Here is a 13,620-nt window from a genome sequence, read left to right as displayed (position 1 = left end):
TTTAGTCACGGCCCTCCTCCTCCTCCTCCTCTTTTTCCTCTCCTCCCTCTCTCCTTAGTTCCTGCATGTGGTTCTCATTGAGGGAGCTCAGGCCGTAGTTCAACATCTTTTACCCCTCCCTTTCTCTGCTCTGTGAGGTCATGTGGCTGGCCCGGGGGAGAAATGTAAGATGATACCCTCCACCCCATGCCACCCCCCCCCCCCCCCCCCACGTATACACCACCACCACCACCCTGAGCCCCCTCGGCAGAACTCAATCTCACTCAATCTTTCTCTCGTTCTCATGTTACAGAAACAGGGGACCAACAGAAACTACTGAAAACACTACAAAGCAAAATGCAGAGTAATGAATTATGGGTTATATTTTGCTTTTAACATGAACACAAAGTCACTGTGGTGTTCAACATATAATAAGTTACACCAAAAGAATTTAATAAATATAATAGTGGTACACAAGTTATATAGTTACACATTTTCAATAAAAAAACAAACAAACAAACAAACAAACAAAAAGTCTCTACATTTTTCTTATACTATAATAGCCTACACCAAAACTCATTGTGTCGTAACACATAGTCCAAATGGTGCTAGATTTGGGAATCTTGTGAATGTTCTGGACTGCAGTTCCATTATAGTTCTGGAAGTTTCAAAAGATGTAGTGCTTTATGAAAGCAACCCTTCAAGCTCAACCTATATGCTCCAGTATCTCATACTTGTTGAAGCCAAAATTTGAAGCTGACAGGCCAGTTTTTAAGACTGTGTCAGAAACTTTCAAACATCAGTGGTTTCACTAAACTGTACATTGTGTGTGTGTACCTAAAAAGAACACAAGTTACCCCAGTGCTACATCTGAGATAGCTGGAGAACTGATTCAGCAGGTCCTGGGCAGGACCCTAAGTCCAAGAAAACACAAGATAACGTTCTGAGACATAATAGATAGCGGATGTACTGTGGCAATTGTGCACACAAGTTCCTGTGATACTTCATGTCCAAGTAGCTTCTCCATTATTAACTACAGTTGTGATCAAATTTATTCAACCCCCACTGAAATAAAGTGTTTTGGCCAGTTTGACATTGATTTTGATCATTTCAGTCATCTTATTTACAATTATATCAAAGAGGCACTTATAAATTAGACAAACATAACATAATATTTATGATGGAATAACCACAAATGTCTTTACTGTGCTCACATCATTATCAGTTTTATTCAACCCCCTAGTGACATTATTTTTTAGTACTTAGTACAACATCCTTTTCCAGTTATGACAGCTTTCAAGCGTGAAGCATTGCTTGACACAAGTGTCTTGCAGCGATCTATGGGTATCTTAGCCCATTCTTCATGGGCAAAAGCCTCCAGTTCAGTCACATTCTTAGGCTTGCGCACTGTAACTGCCTTCTTTAGGTCCCACCAGAGGTTCTCAATTGGATTTAAGTCTGGTGATTGCGATGGCCACTCTAGAATGTCCCAGCCTTTCATGTTCAACCATGCTCTAGTGGACTTGGATGTGTGCTTCGGATCATTGTCCTGTTGGAAGGTCCAACGTCTCCCAAGCCGCAGGTTTGTGACTGACTCCATCACATTTTCCTCCAAGATCTCCTGGTACTGAAGGGAATTCATGGTACCCTGCACACGTTGAAGCTTTCCTGTACCATTAGAAGCAAAACAGCCCCAAAGCATAATTGACCCCCCGCCATGCTTCACAGTAGGCAAGGTGTTCTTTTGTTCATAAGCCTGGTTCTTCCTTCTCCAAACATAGCGCTGGTCCATTGTCCCAAACAGTTCTAATTTAGTTTCATCTGACCACAGTACACTGTTCCAAAACCTTTGTGGCTTGTCCACATGACTTTTGGCATACTGCAGTCGACTTTTCTTGTTCTTTGGAGTCAGCAAGGGGGTGCGTCTGGGCGTTCTGGCATGGAGGTCTTCGTTATGCAGTGCGCGCCTTATTGTCTGAGCTGAAACTTCAGTGCCCACATCTGACAGGTCTTTTTTCTGTTCCTTAGCAGTCACGCGGGGATTTTTCTCCACATTACGCTTCAAGTAGCGCACAGCAGTCGCGGTCAGGATCTTCTTTCTGCCACGACCAGGTAACGTTTCCACTGTGGCCTTTAACTTGAACTTGCGAATGATACTTCCGATAGTGTCTCTTGGAATATTTAACAACTTCGCAATCTTTTTATATCCATTGCCATTCTTGTGAAGAGCAATAACCTCTTCTCTTGTCTTCTGGGACCATTCTCTTGCCTTCACCATGCTTGGAAACACACCAGTAGATGTCTAGAAGGAGCTGAGTATCACAGTCCTTTTAAATCTGCCTAATTGGTGCTTATCATGCTTGATTGCTGCTCGTTGACATCCACAGATGTTTTCAATACCTGATGGAAAACACTGGAATGAACCTCTGTTCTTAGGAGTAGTAGTCGTAAAGGGGTTGAATAATTGTGTCAATGAAGAAATCACAAAAAGGCCATTTAATACTTTATGACAAAAAAAATTGATGCTATCTTAGTTGCATTTAGTTCTTTAACAAGTCCTTGTAAGATTTCATTATGAACACAATTACAAATGTGCACTGAATTCCATAAAACCCTTCGCAGCATTGGGGGTTGAATAAATTTGATCACAACTGTAGCTTCACTGTTTTTATACATTTTGTTGGAAAGTTGTTTTGCTGATATCAACTCCAGGAGCAACTAGTTCAGTACGTACATTGTCTTATGTGTTTACATATTTCAACCATAGACCACAAGATCACACAAAATCCACAACCCATTTCTTCTTGCCGCCAAATGCAGCCATACACAAAAAACACTATTATTAATGTTACCATAGCAAACAACACATCATTCAGGTCTGAGGTGCTGTTAGGCTCTTGACAATGACATGCTGCACAATTGAATCATGCAGCCTTCAATGTCCAGCCTAGATAAACAAGTCCATCCGTCTTTTTAATTCAACTCAGCCACACAGAGAGAGAGAGGAGGAGCACTCGTAGACCTTCAGACACAAAGATCTCTTTTCCCTCTGCCTTTAGCATTAATCCTGAGGGGAGAGTGCCATTCTAAATCGAATTCCAAATGGTATAATGATTACAATTCATTATACACAGTACATAGGGGGTTAAAATATATTGATGTGCATCTGAGGAAGATACTGGGAGTAAAAATATTTTCTCAGGAAACAATAGTACGACAGAAGGATTGGTGTCACCTTTGGTGAGAGCAACTGAACACATGCTGAAAGCTAAGCTTATCTTCTACAGAGTTGCATACACAACATTCAGTAAGCGAGAAATCCTCTGACACTCATGTTCAGGTCAGAGGTGTGTGTGTGTGTGTGTGTGTGTGTGTGTGTGTGTGTGTGTGTGTGTGTGTGTGTGTGTGTGTGTGTGTGTGTGTGTGTGTATGTGTGTGTGTGTACAAGAAAAAGAGAAAGAGAAAGACAAGGAGTTATAAAGAAAGTGTCACAACAAATGACAAGCATGGTAGAACAAGTGGTAAGTCCCCTCATGCACATGTCTTGCACAAACATCAATTAATCATGTCCAGTCCTGGCAAACTTGCGTGAACAGGAAAAGTTACCTCACCCTTCCTACAGAACTCAGGAGACAGCACATTTTAGGGGAAATGACATCACACCATGTACACAATCAAAGATGGTGGGGGTGGTCGGGGGAGAGATTTACTGCAAGTCAGAATACTGGGCCCAATGTGCACCACACACTTTCACCAACAGACGTCTTCACTGAGAACTGGCCTTATGACAGAGAGCTATTATTGATGAAATCTCTTCCACTGGGCTCTCACTACCACTGTTGCGGCACACAGCCGTCCTGAGCCAAGAAACTCAAACTATATGCACACATATAATTAAACTCTAACTGTAGCTGTTTGCAGGCAGGAGGGCAAATCAGGACACCGACAGTGAACTCAAGGAAGATTCAGTACAACAGTAGAAAAGTACATCGTCATCACATTCCCTGCACATATCAGCCAATACCTGCTTATTCTCGTGACATTTAATAAGTGGCACCGTGACTCCTGGGTCTGCATTGCCGGCTTCATGAATGGTTCCTGCACACTGACCTCCCTGTGTACTCATTCACTCAGTGGACTGTGACACACCACCTCGTTCCTGTTTCCCTTACAGACAATGGTACGTTTACTTCATGGCACCTCTGCCTCTCTTCTTACTGGATAACAGGCAGGCCGTGTGTCCTGTCTACTACAGTTGTGAGAAAAAGTTTGTGAATTATCTTGATTTCTACACGAAAGGCTCCTGAAATGTAATGTAATCTTTAAAAAAATTTTTTAATGAACAGTACACAAAACATTTTACAGTACTCTACTTTGTGCCAACAGTTTAAACAATGATAGTGATTTATGAGAAAAATAGCTTATGTGAAGCTATGTCAGTACAACACAATGCACATGTTCAGTGTTTGTCTTGCAATTTATCGCTGTAACATCCCGTAATACTGGACACACTTCATTTAGGTTTTCTCAGCTGCAATGAGCATGTGTGAACACAGTCCAGTTGCCACACTGCCAAACCTGAGAACAATTCTTACAGTTTTCCATCAGCAGATGATGAACACTGCTTTGGGATCACTTAGGCCACTTTCCTGCATGTGCATTTTATGCACTGGTACAACTCAGAGAAGGTTGTACTGCAACATACCAGACTTATATTTTCGTAAGATATTTCTGAAAGTGCTTTTTGGTCTCATCGCCACACCATTGGCAGAGTGTTTGGCTGGAGAGGTAGAGCTCTTAGATTGGTGTATATTGTAGGTACGGTGCAGACCTTGATGGTGATGAATGCCATTGGGTTGCCTGGAATTTGGGAAATTCAAGCAAAATAAAACTAATGGACTAAGTAATGAACCATGTTATTCAAAACACAAACGCACCCACAAACAAAAGCCCTGTATCATCGGGTCATAAATCCCATTCAACCAGGCAATCTTTGAATTCTGAGACGTAAATACTTTAAAACTGTAATACTTTAAACTGTAAAATTTGTTAATCTACCAAGTAGGTGATCCACTTCTGCATGCAGATAAAGATGAGACAATCACAGCTGCATAACTTGATGAGTCCTCTCCGCATTCCCCCCACATTCTTCTCCCATCCTGACCCATGGTTCTTCTTGCTGATTTGTGGTTTAGATACAGCACAGCCATGGCGGGCTCCCTGACATAAATAACCCCCCCTCATGCAGCCATATCATGCATCCCCACCCCCCTCTCACTCTTGCTGTGCCTGCTGGGAATGTCATCACCTTCTCAGATGCTTTTCTACAGACAGGGAGAATCAGGAAGGTCCTGTCTAGCGTAAAGAACCTCACTCAGGGAGAGATCCCTCCACTCACCACAGCTAAATATTAAGGCCTTTCATTAACAACATGAAGCACAATGCTAGACAAAGCCAGCTTTTGTGTTTACAATCTCCACTAAAATTGGTATTTTGTGTTTACAATCTCCACCCAAATTGGTCTTTTCACAATCATTTGGGTTTGACATTTAATCAATACCCAATTAGTTATGGATAGGAGGCCAATTTTGTTAATACAGATGTTTTGTTGGTGTTCATTCATACCTTGTGAGCAACACTCTAATCCGTAAATTTATAGAAACATGATCAAATGGACAGAATGTCACAGCTACCACACCGGCACTACATTTCCCAGAATCCAACACAGCATTCAGGATGTCCAGAATATTAACATCACTTGATTCGCATTATACTCACAAAGTCTTGTTCTATTCTGAAAATGTTTCAAGCTGTGTTCTTGTTATTGGTTGTTATCCGTATTCCTTGCTTATTGTTCCAGGTTATACCTCCCATCTTGACCCCTTTTGGATTGTTTGCCTGTCTTATGTAGTTTACCTGGTATGTGACCACTGCCTGCTTAACGACTGTGATTTTGGATTATCCCTGTTCATTAAACCAAGTAAGTTTTCACCTGCAAGCAACTCTGTTTATAAACCCCGCGTCTGACACAGAAGAGTCAAGGGTCCTATACACACTTTATAAATCATAAGAATTCCATTGTAAGACAAGCACCCTCATGATCTCGATCAATGAGTATCCATAAATAACTTTCAAACAGATTAGATTTATGCTTTATAATAATGGTTCTTTCTAGAAGACTTGTGTTGCCATGGCTGAGTGCTGGTTCCTCTGGACATGAATGCAGCTCCTGACCCTGTCATCCCACTCCCCACTGTCTCAGTTCAGACATGAAAGAGAAATTTCTGCTAGTCATAGAAAATAAATCCAATCTCACAAGGCCAAAGGTTGACCCATGACTCAACATGAGGAATGTACCATTCTTCACTCCCTCACAAACACACACGGACTTGTCTTTCTCTCTCACACACACAACCAGCCCATTCCCAACTATCATCCAAAATACCTCTCTCACAAACACACCATCTCTCACACAAATACACTCACTCTCTAACTGACACACACATACACGTGCATATTCATCACTTCCCATCTCCATATTTCACCAAGCCTCATGGAGACATGAACTTGGCAAACATGCTGTTTCTTTGAAACTGATCCCTCACATACAGTCAGTGACAAAGAGAAATAAGACAGGTTCAGTTTACACCTGAGCATGCCATAGAGAAGCTAGTGTTGCGCAGAAGAGTGAGCCAGTGTTGTACAGATGAGTGAACCAGTGTTGCATAGAAGAGTGAACCTGTGTTTCATAGAAGAGTGAGCCAGTGTTGCATAGAAGAGTGAACCAGTGTTGCATAGAAGAGTGAACCTGTGTTTCATAGAAGAGTGAGCCAGTGTTGCATAGAAGAGTGAACCAGTGTTTCATAGAAGAATGAGCCAGTGTTGCATAGAAGAGTGAACCAGTGTTGCATAGAAGAGTGAGCCAGAGTTGAATAAAAGAGTGAACCATTGTTAAACAGAAGAGTGGGACAGTGTTGCACAGAAGAGTGAACCAGTGTTGCATGGAAGAGTGAGCCAGTGTTGCATAGAAGAGTGAGCTAATGTTGTATCTCCTGCTCTGGGGGGAACTGCAAACAAGTCCTTGGGAAGAAAAGCTTCAATAACAGTCCCTACTGAAAGTTCAAGGCTGTTGCTTCAAGCAGGGGAGTGGTATGGAAGGGAAAATTGGAAAGGAGCTATAAAACAAGACTGCATCATCATCATCATACAATGTATCAGAAACCCTCAAAGCATCTATTTCTAGAAAGTTCAATGAACCACAGCTGAGTGCAGCATATTTCACAGAGCAGTCGGTACTTTGTAGGACACTTGGAACTTTAGGAAAAAATAAAACGTGTTTTAACTTGTTAGGTAACGACTACATAAAAACTTAAAATATATTTATACTGCATACAAAATGAAACTATTTAATTGAATTAACTATATAATTCATAATCAACTGTATTTATATCCATTAGGAAACATGGTCAACATTTCTGACACAAATATAATGCTAAAGCATGAGAGATGAATTATAATTCTGAAATGTATGAACACCAGTGAAATCAAATTTGGAGTTGGGATTGTTGAAAGTTTGTTTTCTAACTTCCAGTTTTCCAATGTTTTCGAGATAAACCAGCATTAGATCCCAGAGCAATAGGCATTTCTCTGGGAGACCTTGGAAGCCACTTCAGTGCCACATTCCACACACTCTCACTCTTTCCACGTCTCTCCATGCCTTTATGGACCAGAAACTAGAGAGAAAAACATGTCAAGCCATGTCATCAGTTTTGGCCCCGCTGGAGGGTCCCAAAATCACAGCAGCTCATTGCTGCTCTGTTTTCGCTCAGTAGGCCCACTTAACAAGTGACCTTGGACTAAGCGGTGTGAAGGTAAAATGATCAATTCACATTCTGTCAGGGAGCATTTCTCACAAGAGCATGTTTTGACCGAAGAAAACAAGGCAGTTTCATAGAATTTGACAGTAATCGTGGTGCACCAGGAAAAACACGGTATTTCATTCCTAATCATACTGTGACGGTAATTAGCGCTCCGGTGTCAGTTCACCTCTGTGCTGGATTCACCTTTGTCTTTGTGAAACTGGTGAAAGCCAATCAAAATCTAAATGAAACCGTGAACACTGATGGCCGATGCAAAGCAACAGATGATTGAATACACTGGTACACTGATGTGACTAACACTGTTAAACATTTAAAAGAAAAAATCTTCCAATACATCTCGGCTTCTAACCGGGACATTTCCCGTCGGACAAGACCGGGTGGTGTTAACAATCGTTTTATATGTCTGTTTAATTACCTTTTGCGGAGTGGTGTTCCATTCTGAATAACTAATGTCGTAGCATGATGTATGATGTGTATTACGCAAACATTTGACAGTTCGTATGTTAATGATAAAAGGGTTATTGCGGCGCTATTACCGTCACGTTAAAGCTGGCGGTAGGACTTAAGAATTTGGCCTAGATTACCTCTACATGATTTTCTTGCTAAATTCCTGGTCACATTCTACTTTGATTGAAATAATGCCATTTCCATTTGATCCTGCAGCACAATATTTGACTACAAAGTATAACGAGGTGGGACGATTCTCCTTTCACCGTTCCGCTGCAGCTGCCCGATCGGTTGCGGGTTTTTTTCCCGAGAGCAGGTTTTACTGCCCCACCTAAAGCTTTACAACAGGTAAGCCACGCTTCGCTCGCTGCCAGAGCCCTGAGCACTGTGATCGCCTAACCCCAGAGGCCCTTAACACTGCTGCGGTTTGGGGGAAAGAGACAACGTGCAGACGAACAGTGTGGCACCTCCACGTGCTTATGGTTCTAGTAGGAGAGCCGCTCGTGACCGGCCTCGCGCGTTTAGCGCGAGCGTGTGCAAAAACAGCTGACATCATTCCAAGTGTACAAGTTTTCATTTGTTTGTTGCTCCAGACCACTGAAAAATTCCTTGTGTACAAAATGTTCAATTTACCGAAAAGCCTAAATCACATATTTTGCTTTTCAGAACAACATTTGGTTTCAGACATATAAATAAGTGACTACGCCAGGTCTAATGACTATACATATTTACTGTGACATCCTTGAGCGATGATGAGAAGCATAAATGTTTTTGTGTTGACTACAAGATAAATCGAATGAGAAACAGTCGACTTTATATCCAAATCTGAGGAAAATACGGAGAATATGTTTTCTGTCTTTTCCTCTGGTTTGTAATCACAGATGTCTTTTCTAAGGCAAAAGATTACATAAACCAGGCCTATTGTTTGAAGAGGTGAAACAGTCCAGTGAATTTCAACAGCAACAGAACTCTCATCTGCTCCTTTGCTTGCGTTTGGCACTGCATTGCAATGTATTCAGTTCAGTTTGAACAACATGTGATTCTCAGTCCTATTGCTGAAAAAATTAAATCATTCTCGTCTGCTTTCTTACTCCTTAGAAGAGTACTAGAGAATCAACAAACCTATCACACAACATCAGGAAGCTTGATTTTGTCTCCAAACAGAAGCTCAGTACTCAAGCCAAAATAAGAATTTAAACACCTCAAATCAAAAGATCAAATGGCAGAATGTTTGGCTTCCTAGACACTAGGTCGAAGCCTTCCATAAAGACAGGCCTATGCACATGAAGACCAGACCTTAGAGAGAACAAGAATTTACAGCAGTCTCAATGTCAGTGCTTTCTCAAAACCATCTCAAAATGTTCTCCGGCATTTATTTTTCTTGAATGCCCCTGAATAAACCTCAGCACGTATTTATAGACTAAGACTTAGATATGTAGCGCCAGAGTACTGTTTCCTTTCCTGCGATGTCACATTTTTGTGGGAGCCTATCAGAAATGTAGACAAGACGTCTAACTTTACATAGGCCATGCCAGTGATGTGCCAGATAAGATATAATTTTCCAGGTGCTGTTGCGGAGAGATGCCACAATCCTAATGAAAGCAAGACAGAAAAATTTAAGAATTTGGAGGTTTAAAACATAGGTATTCCCATTTCAAAACAGTGCATGCTTTTAAAACTGATGCCAGTAATATGCATTTTCACAAAAGTCATTATATTGATATCAGTGCCATCTTGAAACTAAGAGAAATCAACTTAGAGCATGTCTAAGAACTTAAACCAGATCGTATAACCTGGATCAATACACCCTCTAGTGGCCAAATTAAGAAGGGGGAGGGTCAGTGTCAATAAATTAGTTAATGGAACAATCAGTAATACCTGCTAAAACGTCTGACAGTCTGGGGAAAGATAATTCCTTGAGCCTGGTAAAGATTATACCCACAAGGACAAGGAACCCAAGTGGCATTCTCAGGCTCCAGATTACACACACACACAAACAAAAAAGTCTAATCTGGGTATACTCAAGTCTGTGGCTGACAAATGCAATGATCTCATGCAGTCGGGAAATGGGTGTGTGTTGAGTATGGGTTAATGGGCATGTGTTGAGTATGGGCTAATGGGGGTGTGTTGAGTATGAGTTAATGGGAGTGTGTGGAGTATGAGTTAATGGGGCTATGTTGAGAATGGGTTAATGGGTGTGTGTTGAGTATGGGCTAATGGGGCTGTTTTGAGTATGTGTTAAGGGTGTGTGTTGAGTATGGGTTAATGGGTGTGTGTTGATTATGAGTTTATGGGTCTGTGTTGAGTATGGGTTAATGGGGTGTGTTGAGTATGAGTTAATGGGTGTGTGTGGAGTATGGATTAATGGGGCTATACTGAGTATGGGTTATTGGGTGTGTGTTGAGTATGGGTAAATGGGGGTGGTGTGTTGAGTATGAGTTAGTGCAGGTCATTTTCACATGTTCTGTGTAGTCTGCTTCCTTAGTGATGATAGGATTAAACTACATGTTAAACAGACATTGGACACACAGGACCCCAGTAACCCCCCAGTATCCACATTATTTTGGATACATTTTCATGTCATGTAATGTTTTACATAAAACCATAAATGTTTTTGATGGAACATTCATTGTTTTTGTCATTAAAAATAGTGCATTAATGTTGTAGCAAAAATACACTTATCAAACCTTTTAGGAACATTTTTTCCATTTTATTTCCATTTCATGCACATTCATGAATATTCATATTCATGAATATTTGTTTCTGATAGTTCCAGGTAGGTTGTCATTTTTTAAAACTGCACAACACTAATATTATGATATTGTGTTGGTGTAAAGATGAATTACCTTATTACATAAAGCTTCTTCTCTGTTCTGCAGTTCACCAGATGGTGGTAGAATTGACCTACACAGTGCATCAGTGAGGAGTTTATTAGTCCACAGAGGCCAACCATTAGACACCACCAGCCACCAGTGTCCTTTGCACAGAGCTACAAGCAAACAAAACTGAACTTTTTGCAATAATGTATTATTTAATGTAATATCTACATGTGATACAGGTCAGGTCTATACTCTCTGTATACTTAAATGCCTTGAAAAACACTAGACAATATATTAAATAGATATTACAGCACCTTATAAATGCTCGTAAAGTTTCTACATTCTGAAGTGTATAAGCTGCACATGGTTGGTGTGTGTGCATGTACGTATATATATGTGTGTGTGTGTGTGTGTGTGTGTGTGTGTGTGCATGTCCCTAATGAGTCAGAGCAGCTGTTTGGTTTTCTGAGATTTTCTCACACATTCTTCCATCTGAATAAAGCCAGTGAGGGCAGTAGGTCCTCACATTCACTAACATAATATGTTAGGGATTAACACGCCTGCCAGGCACAGGCAAACCAGGTTTTCTATTAGTGACTGTTATTAATGGAAAACAATGCATCAGTAGAATGCACTGCATTATACCCAATAAGTGACACTTGGAGAAAATTAACCAAAAAGACAGGAAACAGCATTGTCCTGTTCTTAGCGTTAAAAGTATACATGAAAGCAATAATAATTTGTGTTATTATAATAATTAATGCTATCCTAAGACAACCATGTTCTAAAGAATTTCAAAAATATTAATTTCACATGTACATTTTCAACTAAATGAACAAGATACATTGGAAATGACTGTACTTAAAAATGGCTCCTTGTCTATAGCCATGTTTTAAGTACATCTCCGTGTAACTCCTGTGCTCCTAACATAGCTTGGTATCTTTTTGCATTCAGTGCTTCGGGGTCAGGAGATATACTTAGCAGGTCAGCTCATCCTGGTCTCCCATTTGAGCTCCTAGAGGTAACCCAAGAGTAGCAGATACAGACCAAGTAGGCCATTAACTCTAGGCAACCCTCACCATAAATGGAGGCACCAGGTGTCTGAGCCCAATGGAGGGAGACTCGGCATTACGAGGTCTGAAGGAGTGTGTCTGGAATGGTTTACACTTCTTGCCGTGGAAGGGTTGGGCGTTTCTGGCACCAGGTTCAAACAGCTTCTTAGCAAAGGAGAGTGATTCAATGAAACAGATTTTTTATAGGATGGAGGAAATGGTTGTAGGTAAGATCTGTGTAAAAGAATTTAAATAGCTCATATTACAAAGTGGGAGCAATAGTTAAATGCTGTATAAAAGATGAAGCCAAAATAGCATTTAATCTTCATCATTGTGTGAGGCTGTGAACAATTTTAGTTTAGCGCTAGGAGTTAGGCACCAACCACACACCTCACTCACTTGATTTGAAAAAGCAGTCAGACGTCACATAGCTTCATCTATACATGCATGCTATACCAGCTAATGCAATACCATATAAACATCCACTTCCTATTTGGCTTAATTATCACATTCAGCAGATGAGAACAGACTAGTTAAAGGACCGGTTAAAGGACCAGTTAAAGTCTCATTTACGTTTCTTCTTTTAACTTCAGGCAGAACCGTCTTTCAATGGGACTTTTAAAATCTAAAAAACAAACAAAAAAAACTCTACCTCTTCCCTGGACTGTGAAAGGCAAGGACAATACTGATTCAATGCCTTCACCATGCATGAAGGAAGAAGACAGTAAATGCACCTTGTTTGGATACTGTTGGTTATTTGCTTTACCAGAATCCAGTGACACTTGTATTTGAACTGCACTTCTCTTCCCCAGGAGGACCGATTTCATCTCAGCAGCTTTAGGAGTCATTAAAAAGCTTCCATACAGGAATGAGCTGAGGAACCCATACACAGACAGGGCGAGAGGAGTGCACGGTGGTCAGGGCTACGCAACCGATCAGCTGCAGTTCGTCCTAAGGTAACAGATGTCTGTATGTTTAAGGACAGTCTGAGAAGGCAAACTTGCTGCATCACAATGTGCACCAGGCAGAGAGCAAAAACAAAGGATGACACCTGAATCTGTTTATCCAGACACGTCCAATGTCCCAAGAGACTTAAAATCATTTTGCCAGAATGAACATAAAGCCCAACGACTTACTAAATATATGCCTGGTGTTGCAATTGTATTGGTGTATCTTATGCAGCCTTTCAGTCATTTGATATTCAGTAAATCTCCTAAAGGAGTTGTAATAATATTCAAGCAAGCTTAATTTTATCATTTATCAACACGTTAGCACTTTAGCTCATAATCCTACAGCAAAGGTGTAACTGGTCTCATGGTTTTCTGTATAAAATGTATTTACTATGAACCATTTGTTGGCATGAACAAAAATGAAAGGCACATACATTTATTCACACTAATAATTTAATACCATTTATCATGACATAGTAAAATATGAAAAATG

The sequence above is a fragment of the Brachyhypopomus gauderio genome, chromosome 5, assembly GCF_052324685.1.
Source record: "Brachyhypopomus gauderio isolate BG-103 chromosome 5, BGAUD_0.2, whole genome shotgun sequence".
NCBI classification, from domain to species: domain Eukaryota; kingdom Metazoa; phylum Chordata; class Actinopteri; order Gymnotiformes; family Hypopomidae; genus Brachyhypopomus; species Brachyhypopomus gauderio.
Note: the sequence above shows the minus strand (reverse complement) of the source record.